Source organism: Hyla sarda, chromosome 1, assembly GCF_029499605.1.
Source record: "Hyla sarda isolate aHylSar1 chromosome 1, aHylSar1.hap1, whole genome shotgun sequence".
Lineage (NCBI taxonomy): Eukaryota > Metazoa > Chordata > Amphibia > Anura > Hylidae > Hyla > Hyla sarda.
Window position 1 is genome coordinate 408,437,699 of NC_079189.1, and position 15,115 is coordinate 408,452,813.

Genomic DNA, 15,115 nt, shown 5'->3' on the forward strand with positions numbered 1-15,115 from the left:
ATACTATTTATAGAAAGATTTTACATTTTTTTTTTCCGGGTTGCCAAGATAAGTCAGTTCTTATAATACAGAGCAAGGAAAGCCAGATAAGTGTTGGTAAATGTGACAGTTACACATCAGGCATAATACACAGAGAAAAAGAGAATTTGAGAAACAGGAAAGGAAGTAAAAATATAGCAACATGACCAGGAGCATGTACCTGCCTCCACCCAACTATGGCTGCTTGATCACCTGTCAGAAAGTTGCTTGTCCATATAATCTTCCCAGGGGGGCCATATTGATTGAAAATAGTAAACTTGGTTGTCAGCACAGTCAGTCTAAGGATTCCATGCGCCTGGTATCCACAATTCCTCGTAATTATGGTCCCAAATAAATCTGATGTCTTCAATAAAAAGGCACCAAAGGACCAAACCCATCCGAAGCTGCGTATTAGGGAAGATGGTAATGTTCTTCCACCTATCCATATATAGATTGCGTAATTCAGAATAAATATGCTTCCCATGGCTGTTCCCCAAACCTTTAGATAGAAATCACCTTCATATTAAAAATAATTGCATACGGATATAAATTCTATCCATTCTTGAATGAGATTTGTTTTTCTGGACATATATGAAACTCCATAAAAATGAAAGGGGCTGCCTCACAAACCTAATTTGTCTCCTTCACTGTATAAAGAGATATAACACATAGTGTACCTCTGAGGTATGAACTTTATTATTTTAATGTTTTTTAAAATTTCGAGTAAATGTGTGGTATCCTTTAGGTATGTTGGTAATTTCTTCACTCCCGGTTTCAGTATTTTGTCCACACACCTGGACAGATAAGAAGTTAGGCAGCCTATCCCTGATATTATTGGTAGTCCTTAACCCAGCTGTAATAATGAACTGTATAGATGCAGCTGATCTGCGATGAACCAGATGACACTACAGGAAAAGTATTTTTTCTTGCCTATAAATGCTAATTCACACCTTAAAACTAACCACTTTAAGAAGCATCTCCACTGCAAAAATGTATCTATGACATTAGTTATGGTCAGTTTATGAATTCTGATTCAGACCATGACCAAACTACAATAATTGAATACAGCGCAATAGACCCCATGCTGTGGACAAACTCACCACCATGGAATATATGCTAGATATATTTGTTATGGACACAAGCGATTTTAATGTTACACCTTAATAATGAAACACACTATTACTCAGTTTGGGTTTAATAATCCTGTTTTATTAGGATTCAGTTTAGATTTTGGTTAATGTAAATGCATAATGCCGTTTTTGTGCGAAAGTTTCTGATGTACAACATGTCTTTGTATAGTATTGCCAATGCTATATCTTTATAAATATATCTTTAAAAATTGTTATTTGAAATCTGCAAAATCAAGAACAGATTGCTACTTTTTGAAATATAATTTTGGTCTTAGTTGAACTTCCAAAAATTGGCACTCCAATATTGTCTGTAACCTATTCATTTGGCCTAAAGGTGTATTACATCTAAGTTCTATTACAGTTCATCCAATAGAGTAGTAGCAGCTGCCCAGTTTTGCACTAGGGTAAAACAACAGTACCACAACGAGAAAGAGTGTAAACTTCTTATACACAGGCAGAGCATAAAGCTGTCAGGCCAGATCCACCAATGCATATGGATTACAGCTTTTCAGGTACTTTATTGCAATTTTTGACATTGCTGTTTTTTCCCTACAGTGATAGAATACCAAGCACACAGCATGCTGCAGTTTGTCAGTGATTTCCAGCTAAAGCATTGCCACTAATAAATGGTTAATATGAATTGTTTTTTGATGTCCAGAGCTTTCCAACCAGCTGTGATCAGATCACCAGAGAGGATTTATTTCAAGTCTCAGCTTATAGCACAGGCAGCCATGTGATCCAAGAAAACTGTGGGAAAATAGGTCAGAATATGTCCATAGTTTATCATGTTATTAATGCTAGTGGAAAGAAATGACAAACAAGTCAGCGGTTGCTAAGCAGCAGTGCTGGGTGAGATGTACACGATAAGTATTGTCTGTAAATTGATAGCTTTGATTTGTGATGATAAGGTGCTGTATGCATGATGCAACTGCAAATACAATGTCAGGGAGATACGAGGAAGACATAAAAGCTAGTGTAGACAAAGAAATCTCTATAGCAACTACTTTTAAAGGAAATCTGTCATCAGTTTCTCCTACACTAACCTTTCGGTAGACAAGTAGTACAGGTGACACTGATGATAATGGTAATTACCTGGTTCCGGAGCTTCGTGGCTTCTGGGACCCAGCAGTGATGACGTCACAAAGCTCTGCCCATGCTCCAAGTCAGCCTCGGGACAGAAGATATGGTGGAAGAACCAGAGAACGGATTGGGTCCAGGTAAGTATGGTTGTCATCAATGTCACCTGCACAACCTGTTTGTACCAACCGGTAAGTGCAGGTGAATCCGATGACAGATTTCCTTTAAGACAGTATTCTTGAGTGTTAAAACCAAGATATTCTATGATCCAGGTAGCATCTTCTTCCTGACAGCCAGGATTGTAAGAATGTGTGTTATCCAACCCTCTATTAAAGTAATAATGGAGTCTAAACAATAAGCTGCATGAAACGGGGTCAGGTTACTTTATTACAAATGTCTATGACTCATTCTGAAATGCTTTGGTGGTTAATGGAAGTCACAATGGGGTTTCAAGTCACGTAGGTCATCTCTTCCTATACAGACATAGGAACAGACTTGTCATTCAAGCCTGGTGGAATGATAAGAAGCTGCCAGCTGCTTTCAGTGACATTTTTACTTTGTAACATTAAAATATACATTTGTAAAACATATGTAAATTTAGTGAATATGGCCTTATCAGACTCTCTGGTCAGTGTGAAAAAATGGTTTTCAGTGTAAAATTATTATTATTTTTAATACCAATAGCTACATGAAAAATATAGGATAAAGGATTAATTTATCTTTTGTCTGTCAAGTGGCTAATAGTCTGACAGGTAAAGTAATGAATGGTTGGCAAAAATGCAAAGAAAAAATCAAAATTATAATAACTTTATAGCAAAATAGATTGGGGAGCAGGAGAGGGGCTGGATAGAAGGGAAAATAAGTGAAAACTATAAACTGTGCTAACCTAACAATGCACTTAAAAGGGAACTCGGTTGCATAAGTACCCCCTCGTCGGCCTGGCTTTTTGGCGGTGATTTTAATCTTATTTTTTCCCCTTCTATGGATCGCCACTCGGCCCTTGGCAATCCCGCCCCTCCCACTCAGATGCGTCTCGCTTCTTTGTTCCGTCACTTGATTTGCTCCTCCTCCCTCTATGATCTTTGGCGGATTAACCACCCTACCGACAAGTCGTTCACTTTTTACTCCCACCCCCATAAATTACATACCCGCAGAGATTACTTTTTTGGCAATCTCCCTATGGTTCGCATGCTCTCTTCTGCTTCTCTTGCTCCTATTTCCTGGTCTGATCATGGACCAGTCTTCCTGTCTTTCTCTCCTTTTGCCTCCTCCCCTAGATGCTGCCACTGGCGTCTTAACGACTCCCTCCTCAAGTCTTTGCCCTCCCGGGATTCGATCCAGGCCTCTATTGTGGAATGCTTCGCTCTCAATCTGGGATCGGTCTCTTCCCAGGCCATCCTCTGGGAGGCGCATAAGTCAGTTATTAGAGGGCATTGTATTGCCCTGGGCTCTCGTTTGAAGCGTGATGCCTTGGCCCAAACCCGGGAGTTGCAACTACAAATCCGCGCACTTGAGGCGGCCCTGCTTTCTGCTCCCTCTCTCTGTGCTGAGGCATCTGGTTGCGGGTCGTGCCCAATTGGGTGAGCTTGCGCTTCACAAGATGGAGCAGCAGCTTCTCTATGCTAAACAGAGGTTTTACGAGAAGGGTAATAAAGCCCACACAATGCTAGCTAGACTCTTGAGAGACCGTGCAGCGTCACAGATGCCTTCGGCACTGAAGGATCCCTCTGGCACTCTTCACTATCACCCCGATGCTATCTCTCGCCTCTTTCGAGACTACTACTGTAAGCTCTACTCTTTTCCTTCCCAATTGCGAGATGCTTTGTTGGACTCCTTTCTCTCGGAGTGTCGCCTGCCCTCATGGCGGCTGACCAAGCTACTCTGAATGCTCCGATCACGCTTGAGGAACTTGCTGAGATCCTTACCTTCTGGTCGCTCCCCAGGCCCAGACGGATTTTCCTACCTATACTACAAAACCTTTTCCGCTCTTCTTCTCCCCCACCTTGTCTCTCTCTTCAATTCTTTCATGGGGGGTGAGGGGATCCCGCAGTCCTTTTTGCACTCCTTACTTACCCTTATCCCCAAGCCGGGAAAGGATCCCCATGACTGCGCCAGCTATAGGCCCATAGCCCTGCTAAATACCGACTTGAAACTGTTTTCCAAAATTTTGGCGGCCCGTCTTGGGTATCTCCTCCCCTCCCTCATTCATAAGGATCAGGTGGGCTTCATTCCTTGCCGCCAGGGGGGGGGGGGGATAACACGAGGAGGGTCGTCAATCTGATCGATCTGATTAATCGGCAGTCTGAGCAGGCTGTGGTCCTTAGTCTGGATGCTGAGAAGGCCTTTGACAGGCTAGGCTGGCCCTTCCTTTTTGCCACCCTCCGGAAGTTAGGGATTTTGGGCAATTTTTTCACTGCTCTGCGGGGTCTCTACTCTTCCCCTACGGCTTCTCTTAAACTCCCTCACGCCTCTCCTTCTCCCTTCCCTCTCTTCAATGGAACTAGGCAGGGATGTCCGTTGTCTCCACTGATTTTTGCCTTATGTATTGAACCCTTAGCTGCTATGATTCGTGGGACTGCGGACATCTCTGGCATAGCCCTCCATGATAGAGACTTTAAAATCTGCCTTTTTGCGGATGATGTCCTTCTCACCCTTTCGAGACCTCTGACTTCGCTTCCTAACCTTTACAGGGTTCTCCGTTCTTATGGTACCGTTTCTGGCTATAAGGTCAATCTTTCTAAAACTGAGGTATTACCTTTGAATCTCCCGTCTTCTCTTTCCGCCCGATTGCGGGCTGCCTATTCTTTTTGATGGTCCCCTGCTTCTATTACCTACCTTGGTGTTCGCCTTACTTCCAGCTATTCCACTCTGTATTCTGCTAATTTCTGTCCTCTCTTCCAACACCTTCGCTCTCTTATGGACAAGTGGCGGTCCCAATATACTTCTTTTTTCGGACGCATAGCGGCAGTTAAAATGATCATCCTTCCCAAATTGTTATATATTTTTTGAAATGCTGCCAGTGCGTGTCCCGTTGTCTGCTCTACGTGCATTCCAATCAGCCATTTTTCGTTTTATCTGGGACGGTAGGAGGCATCACCTCCCGATGTCGGTCATGTTGGCGAGTCGGCATATGGGGGGTTTGTCGGTACCAGACGTTACTAAATACTACTAGGCTGCCCATCTGCGCCACCTGGCTTCTTGGTCCTCTTACCATGCCTTTAGCCGCTGGATGGAGCTCGAGAAGCTGTGGTTGGCTCTGATTCACCCAAATACGTTCCTCTGGAGGGCCTCCCTCCTATAACCCCCCCTGGCCCTCTGCTGGGACCTATCTCTTTCTCTAAGTATGTTTGGGGGTACTGCTCAAGGAAATTCCGGCTCTTCTCCCGTGTCTCCCCCTTGCAGTCTTTTCTTTACCATCCTGCTTTCACTCCGAGCCTCTCTTCCAGTATGGTCAGGGAGTGGGGAGGTAGAGGGCTCTTCTGTTGGGCCGACGTAGTTGGACCCCTGTCCCGAACACTGTTATCCTTTGAGGACTTAGTTTCCCGGTATGGTCTTCCCTCCTCCAAACGGCTTCATTATCTCCAACTCCGGCACTTTATGTCCTCTGTGCTTGGCGCTCATGTAGTCTCCCTGCCAACGGCCTTTGAGCGGTTATGCCGATTGGGGCCGCGGACGAAAGGGCTCCTCTCTGACATCTACTCTCTTATTAATGCCCCCCTCGACGGGCAGGCCCCGACACATCACTACATGAGCAGTTGGGAGGAGGATTTGAACACCCCTATCACCCCACCCCAATGGCGGGTTATTTGGCAACGGGCTTCTAAGGCTTCCATTTGTACGGCATATAAGGAAACCCAATTTAAGATGTTAATGGATTGGTATCACACCCCTGCGCTGCTTAAGAAACTGAACCCAAACATCCCTCCTCAATACTGGCGTTGCGGGGTGGGGCTGGGTCCGGTCTTTCACATATTTTGGTCCTGTCCTATCATTGCTCCATACTGGGAAGTGGTGATGCGACTGGTCTTGGAAGTCCTGGGTGCTAGGGTCCCCTTGGATTCCCGGGTCTACTTATTATACCTCTCCACTCAAATCCTACCCAAACGGCCATTTAAATTGTTATTGCACATGGTTTTGGCAGCCAAGACTCATTGCGAAATGCTGGAAACTGACCCTTTCCCCCTCAGAGACTGATCTGGTGGCAAGAATAAGGGAAATACATTCTCTTGAATATCTTACTGCCTCTCCCAATAACTCTCTACCTCTTTTTCTTTATGTGTGGGAGCCCTGGGATGGGTTTCTGGATAGGCAGCCTCCTTAGCTCTTCCTCTGACACTTCATTCCTTTTCTTTCTTATGCCCGATCCTTTGCCCCCCCCCCCTTCCGTGTCCTCTCTCTGTTGTCCTGTTGTTGTCTGTGTTGGTTATGTCTGGTGGAGATTTGTATTTCTCTGTATGCAGGTGCCCAATGAAGGGCCTTTTGGGATTAACCCAGGAGATTTTTCTCATCTACGCAATAACTAAAAGTTGTGTATGCCGTCAGCGGTATTTTTGCACTTGATTGCCTAGATGTTTTCTCTACCTGTTTTGTGTTATTTCCTAGGTATTTACTTGACCTACACATTGCCCTATTATGTATCTTGTGTGGTTTTACCTTTTGTCTTGGAAAATCTTCAATAAAAATTTACAGTTGAAAAAAAAAAAAAAAAAGGGAACTCTGGTGGAATTATTATTATTATTTTTTTTTAAATCAGCTGGTGCCAGAAAGTTAAACAGATTTGTAAATCACTTCTATTAAAAAAATCTTTATCCTTCCAGTACTTTTTAGCAGCGGTATGATACAGTAGAAATTCTTTGATTTTTGAATTTCTTTTTTGTCTTGTCCACAGTGCTCTCTGCTGACACCTGATGCCCGTATCAGAAACTGTGCAGAGCAGGAGAAAATTCCCATAGCAAACCTATGCTGCTCTGGACAGTTCCTGACACGTACTGGAAGGATAAAGATTTTTTAATAGAAGTAATTTACAAATCTGTTTAACTTTCTGGCACCAGTTGATTAAAAAAAATAATAATAATAATTTACAAATCTTTAAAGGGGTACTAAAAAAAATAATAATAATTTACAAATCTTTAAAGGGGTACTACCGTGGAAAACTTTTTTTTTTTAATCAACTGGTGCCAGAAAGTTAAACAGATTTGTAAATCACTTCTATTAAAAAATCTTAATCTTTCCAGTACTTTTTAGGGGCTATATACTAAAGAGAAATCCAAAAAGAAATGCATTTCCTGTGATGTCCTGACCACAGTGCTCTCTGCTGACCTCTGCTGTCCATTTTAGGAACTGGAGAAAATCCCCATAGCAAACATATGCTTCTCTGGACAGTTCCTAAAATAGACAGCAGAGGTAAGCAGAGAGCACTGTGGTCATGACATCACAGGAAATGCATTTCTTTTTTGGATTTCTCTTTAGTATACAGCCCCTAAAAAGTACTGTAAGGATTAAGATTTTTTAATAGAAGTGATTTACAAATCTGTTTAACTTTCTGGCACCAGTTGATTTAAAAAAAAAAAAAAAGTTTTCCACGGTAGTACCCCTTTAAGGGAAACACTGGCCGGTCTGTCTGGACTAAAGTTATCCCATGGAATCCTGGAAGCACAGAATTGATCCAACAACTTTTCACACTACCGCTCAAATTCCACAATATAGATGTCGACTCCTTAAATATTTGAGGTAGAAAGGTGTCGCAGATATGCAGATCTCATACAACACAAAGTAAAACAAACAACTTTTGGAGACAGTCAGTAGATAGTTTTGTAGTCTGGCAAAACAATGAGAACAATACTGGTTAAACAATACTACAAAGAAAATTGTAGACTTTTCTAATAAAATGAGTTGGAGAGGGGAAATTGCCCTTGACTAGATCAGCATACAAAATAAGAAATATATATGCATAGTTAAGCAGTAATATTCTTTTATTGTAAAAATTTAAATAATCTAAAGCCTCATTCACATCATGTTTTTATGCTCCACATCACCAATATATATATCCGATTACCAGCAAAAACGTATTCTGACGTATACTGCAGCATAGTCTAATCTAGTAATGAGTATGTTTGTTCTGTATCCTGTTTTTCAACAGGATACAGAACAATCTCAAAAGCATAAGTGTATGCTTGGAGAACGGACAAAACCTAGTCAATAGTAGACAGTTTTTTTTTCATGTATTAAAGGGGAACTCCGGTGGTCAACGTGTTTTTCCGTTTTTGACTTACGCTATTTGTTTTGTTTAATTTCTATTCTTGTTGTTTAACCTACTCTATTTCCGTTCTTTGTTGTCTTTTCATCCCCCACTTTGTTTTTCTATCTTTGCTTCTATTTCCTGTTTCTTGCTGAGCTGAAAACTACAAATTCCAGCATGCCACATGCCTTGCTGGTTTGGGGCTGCTCCTTTTTTCTTTTTTTGTTTGTTCCGCCCTTTACCTACCCTACTATTTTCCCGGGTCGGCCCCCTTATACAAAGCACACTAATATAATCAGCCTTGGTTGGGATACACTGTCATACACACACAAAAGGGACTACAACTCCCAGCATGTGTCAATCAGGAGTCTTCAGTCTGTGGTATAACACCAGCATGCTGCCTCTGTAGTCTCCTGGGGGTTGTAGTTCACCAGACCTCTATAGGGCATACACCAGTGTTTCCCAACCAGGGTGCCTCCAGATGTTGCAAAACTACTACCAGCATGCCTAGACAGCCAAACGCTGTCCGGGCATCCTGGGAGTTGTAGTTTTGATGCAGCTGAAGACATCCTGGTTGGGAAACAATGCACTTTGTTTGTTATATACTGAATAGGCTAGGCTAGTGTTTCCCAATCAGTGTGCCTCCAGCTGTTGCAAGACTACAACTCCCAACATGCCCAAAGACTGTCAGGGAATGCTGGGAGTTGTAGTTTTATAACATCTGGAGGCACACTGGTTTGGAAACACTGGTGTAACATGATGTGTATGCTGAATAGGCTAGGACAGTGTTTCCCAACCAGTGTGTCTCTAGCTGTTGCAAAACTACAACTCCCAGCATGCCCAAAGTCTGTCCAGGCATGCTGGGAGTTGTAGTTTTGCAACAGCTGGAGACACACTGGTTTGTAAACACTAGCGTTACACACACATAACAGGGACTACAACTCCCAGCATGTATCATTCTGGAGCCCCCCCCCCCCCCCCCTTTCACACATAGAAATCATCCCCAGTCCGAGATTTATTCCCCTGCAGTCTATACATCCCCAGCCCGTGCACTTTGTTATCCTCCCCTTCAGATAACACTTTTATCTTCTCTGTCTACTTTCAGTGCAGACCTTTGTCCTCAGAAGACAAAGCAGGGGGAGGGGAGATGAGGAGATGTGTATGTCCTCTCTCCCCCTGCTCTGGCTTCTTTCTCTCATGCACACCTGCGTCCTCCAGGAGGGGGAGATGAGGGGCGTGGCTTATCTCTCTCATGCACACCTGCGTCCTCCAGGAGGGGGAGATGAGGGGGTGTGGCTTATCTCTCTCATGCACACCTGCGTCCTCCAGGAGGGGGAGATGAGGGGGCGTGGCTTATCTCTCTCATGCACACCTGCGTCCTCCAGGAGGGGCAGATGAGGGGGCATGGCTTATCTCTCTCATGCACACCTGCGTCCTCCAGGAGGGGGAGATGAGGGGGTGTGGCTTATCTCTCTCATGCACACCTGCGTCCTCCAGGAGGGGGAGATGAGGGGGCGTGGCTTATCTCTCTCATGCACACCTGCGTCCTCCAGGAGGGGGAGATGAGGGGGCGTGGCTTATCTCTCTCATGCAGAACTGTGTCCTCCAGGAGGGGGAGATGGGGGGGCGTGGCTTATCTCTCTCATGCACACCTGCGTCCTCCAGGAGGGGGAGATGAGGGGGTGTGGCTTATCTCTCTCATGCACACCTGTGTCCTCCAGGAGGGGGAGATGAGGGGGCATGGCTTATCTCTCTCATGCACACCTGCGTCCTCCAGGAGGGGGAGATGAGGGGGTGTGGCTTATCTCTCTCATGCACACCTGCGTCCTCCAGGAGGGGGAGATGAGGGGGCATGGCTTATCTCTCTCATGCACACCTGCGTCCTCCAGGAGGGGGAGATGAGGGGGCGTGGCTTATCTCTCTCATGCAGAACTGTGTCCTCCAGGAGGGGGAGATGGGGGGGCGTGGCTTATCTCTCTCATGCACGCCTGCGTCCTCCAGGAGGGGGAGATAAGGGGGTGTGGCTTATCTCTCTCATGCACACCTGTGTCCTCCAGGAGGGGGAGATGAGGGGGCATGGCTTATCTCTCTCATGCACACCTGCGTCCTCCAGGAGGGGGAGATGAGGGGGTGTGGCTTATCTCTCTCATGCACACCTGTGTCCTCCAGGAGGGGGAGATGAGGGGGCGTGGCTTATCTCTCTCATGCAGAACTGTGTCCTCCAGGAGGGGGAGATGAGGGGGTGTGGCTTATCTCTCTCATGCACACCTGCGTCCTCCAGGAGGGGGAGATGAGGGGGTGTGGCTTATCTCTCTCATGCACACCTGTGTCCTCCAGGAGGGGGAGATGAGGGGGCGTGGCTTATCTCTCTCATGCAGAACTGTGTCCTCCAGGAGGGGGAGATGAGGGGGCGTGGCTTATCTCTCTCATGCACACCTGTGTCCTCCAGGAGGGGGAGATGAGGGGGCGTGGCTTATCTCTCTCATGCACACCTGTGTCCTCCAGGAGGGGGAGATGAGGGGGCGTGGCTTATCTCTCTCATGCACACCTGTGTCCTCCAGGAGGGGGAGATGAGGGGGCGTGGCTTATCTCTCTCATGCAGATCTGTGTCCTCCAGGAGGGGGAGATGAGGGGGCGTGGCTTATCTCTCTCATGCAGATCTGTGTCCTCCAGGAGGGGCAGATGAGGGGGCGTGGCTTATCTCTCTCATGCAGATCTGTGTCCTCCAGGAGGGGGAGATGAGGGGGCGTGGCTTATCTCTCTAATGCAGATCTGTGTCCTCCAGGAGGGGCAGATGAGGGGGCGTGGCTTATCTCTCTCATGCAGATCTGTGTCCTCCAGGAGGGGCAGATGAGGGGGCGTGGCTTATCTCTCTCATGCAGATCTGTGTCCTCCAGGAGGGGGAGATGAGGGGGCGTGGCTTATCTCTCTCATGCAGATCTGTGTCCTCCAGGAGGGGAAGATGAGGGGGTGTGGCTTATCTCTCATGCAGTTCTGAAAGAACAGAGAAAGAAAAGCTATGACATCTTGTCCACAGCCTAATCCTAACCTGTGGACAACAGTCAGAGATCCAACACAGAACTATAGAACTTCCTGGCCCACAAACAGGTAAGAGGAAAAAGACACATGCTACACAAATATATAATACATGTCAATTGCAAAAAACATGAACATGCTGATTATTTTACAGTTATGGTCTGCTCGGAACTCGCTGTGGCAGCTTAGCTACCTGGGTGCTCACTCTCTCTCTTTCCCCACCTTCCCCCTCCCCCCCCCTACTCTTTCCTTTCCCCATTCCCCCCCCCCGCCCCCCCCTACTCTTCTCCTCTACTCACCCTCTGTTGCCCCCCACCTTCTCCCCCCCATCCCTCCTACTTTTCTATTACTCCTTGCCTCCTTCTCTTCCATCCACTTACCTTTTTACTTTTCTCCTGCCTGTTCTCACATGGCCTTGACACTGTCATCTTATCACCATCCCAGAGGTTCAGGGCCGGAGCCTCTTCTGGTTTGCTTTGTACTACTAAGCGGTGTACTGATGAGTTGGGTTTGCGGGAACCCAGTGGAGGTCCGCGGAAGAAGTGAAGTCCTTAATCTCCCTATCTCGCTTAGATCTATGGGATTTACCATAGACAGGGATTGGTTCTGTGTTATTGCCATTTATATGTTGGTGTTTTTTTTGTTTTTGGGTTTTCTCCCGGGGAGGCTGCACCTCATTAAGTTTATTTACTTGCCTTTTGCTCTTACCATTATTTGTATTACAGGAACACCTAGGTCTTTTACTCATATTTTCCTATCCTCCATATGAAAATTATTTCTTGGAATACTAAGGGCTTCTCCTGAGAAGCGTTCGTCTGTTTTACGCCATCTACAAAAACTGAAGGCGGATGTGGCACTTCTTCAGGAGACGCATTTAGTTACAGAGGATTTTGTGAGAATGCAGAAAATGTGGGTGGGACGTGTTCTGGGGTCCCCAGCTGTAAATAGAAAAGGGGGGGTATTGATCCTGATACATAGGAGACTGGTACACAGTGTTAAAGCACATTGGGAAGATGTGGAGGGGTTGCTGCAACATGTCCTTTTGATGGAAGGGGATAATTCTTATAGCATATACAATGTGTATGGTCCTCAGTCTGGGAAAGCCATTTTTTTTGATGCTCTGGCCTCGCACATTTTGACGGACACAGAAAGATTTATAGTGGTGAGCGGAGACTTTAATACCGTAGTCAATGCAGCGGAAGACAGGAGACGAGATGTGGGTAGTACACCACACACGGAACTATATTTGCAATCACTCCTTCACACTACGGGGTTAGTTGATGCGTGGAGACATCTGAATCCTACGGAACGAGAGTACACACATTTTTCACACCCTCACCTGTCCTGGTCACGCCTAGACTACCTGTTTATTTCCCATCCTCTTTTGTCGCATGTCCAATCTGAACACATTTATGACATAATTATCTCAGATCATGCACCAGTGGGATTGTCTTTGACCCCAGCAATACCCCCGGGAGGAGATAGGGTTTGGAGATTCCCTGCTATGCTAGCTAAAGATGAGTCTTTTGTCCAACTACTAAGCCACTGGTGGGAGGAATATGCCATGTTTAACGAGGCACATAGGGACGACCCTCATTTGTTTTGGGAAGCTGGTAAGGCGGTGTTGAGGGGGAAAATTATAGCACATGTTGCCCACCATAAGAAATTGGCTAGGGACAACTATGATCGCATGACTACGCAACTGAGACAAACCTATACTTCTTTCTTAGATGATCCAACTCCAGTAAAGAAAGACATAAGGGTTCAAGCGCAGCATGATTTTGAAATCTCTCGGGCTGCGGTGGATTCCTACTACAGGGACCAGTTTAGGGCGGAATTTTACAGGTTTGGAAACAAGTCTGGGAAATTATTGGCCAATATGGCGCGTGGTCAGCGGCCCCTAGAGCCCATCCGGCCCCTTAGAGATAAAGCTGGCACCCTGCATAGGCAGCCTAGGGATGTGGTGGAGGTTTTTCTTCAATATTATCAAGACCTCTATGCGGCCCAAGATATAGATACTGCTGCAGGGGACGGATTTTTGAGTTCCATTACACTTCCTGAATTGTCTGCGGAGGATAGGGACTTGATTAATGCCCCTATTACGCTGGAGGAGGTTGCTCAGGCGATTTCCCACTTGAAATGCTGTAAGGCACCTGGACCCGACGGCTTTACGGGGGAGTTTTTTAAGATTCTACGTGAGAAGCTTAGTCCAGTATTATTGGCAGTATATGATAGTACGTTGTCGGTGGGGAAGTTACCCCCATCTGGCAATTTGGCCCATATAAAGGTCTTACATAAGATGGGGAAGGACCCTTCTCAACCTAGCGCCTACCGCCCTATATCTTTAATAAATGTCGATATTAAACTCTTGTCCAAAATATTAGCAGACAGGCTGGCAATATATTTGCCATCCCTGATAGGGACGCATCAGGTTGGTTTTATTAAAAATAGAGCTGCCGTGTTCAATATACGGACAGTTCTAGCAGTTCAAGGGGCGGTGGCGTCTCGTCCATACTCCAGCCGGGCTCCAGCACTGTTGTCTTTAGACGCCGAAAAGGCTTTCGATAATGTTCACTGGTCTTGGCTGGAGTTGGTACTGAACAAAATGGGGTTAACGGGTAGTTTTAGAACATTTTTGTCGGCTTTATATAAGAATCCTGTATCTAGAATACATCTACCGGGGTATCTTTCTACCCCATTTCCATTACAGAAGGGCACAAGACAGGGATGCCCCCTCTCACCCCTGCTTTTTAACTTGGCCTTGGAGCCGCTGGCACAGTACTTTCTTCAGCACAGCATCTATGAAGGTATTATGGTGGGGTCGGAGGAGGTGCGAATTAGCTGCTTTGCTGATGATGTACTGCTATATCTAAACGAACCAGAGACCCAGCTGCCGGCTGTTTTTAGAGCCTTGTTCACTTTTGGCTCTTTATCGGGCTACAAGGTGAATTTAGATAAAAGTCAACTGCTATTTTTAGGTTCGAGATCTCATGATCCTGCCCGGGTACCCTTGGTTCAAGTAGCTAAGAAATATATCTCTTACTTAGGTATAAAATTAGGTTGCACTCCACTCTCCCTGTATACTCTAAACTATCCCCCCTTGTTTGCGAAAATTGAGGGCGAGTTGCACAGATGGCAGAACCTGCCTCTCTCGTTTTATGGTAGGGTGCAATTAATTAAAATGATGAGCTTCCCAAAACTCCTCTATCCGCTGCAGACAATTCCCCTGTTATTACGCCATACTGATGTTAAAAGGCTCCATGCTAGTTTTACAAGGTTTATTTGGGTAGGTAAACGCCCAAGAGTAGCCTATGACACTTTATGTCTAGCAAGAGAGAAGGGGGGATTGCAAATGCCTAATGCTCGTCTATATAATTTGTCAGCTATTTTTAGACATGTCCGGGACTGGATCTTTGATACCGCTCATTTTTCAAACACGCCCTTGGAGAGGGGTCTCTGCCCGCTGGGTTCACTGTCCACCCTGTTTCATTTACCTTATAAAGATATCCCTGGTTCATTGAGAAAGAATGTACTATTTAGTGACACATTGGCAACGTGGAAGGCGCTCCGTAAGATGTGTGGGATGCCTTGGTGTCTTTCTAGACACTTTCAGTTG

General features: G+C 45.6%; 1 protein-coding gene across 1 annotated transcript in view; it reads left to right on the plus strand.

Annotated features, from left to right (window-relative positions):
- The first annotated feature begins 2,320 nt into the window (after positions 1-2,320).
- Positions 2,321-15,115, plus strand: part of INPP5J (inositol polyphosphate-5-phosphatase J) — a 50,689-nt gene continuing 37,894 nt past the window's right edge. The window contains exon 1 of the mRNA XM_056528640.1: positions 2,321-2,365. The gene's annotated coding sequence lies outside the window, so the exon portion shown is untranslated. The remainder of the gene's footprint in view (positions 2,366-15,115) is intronic.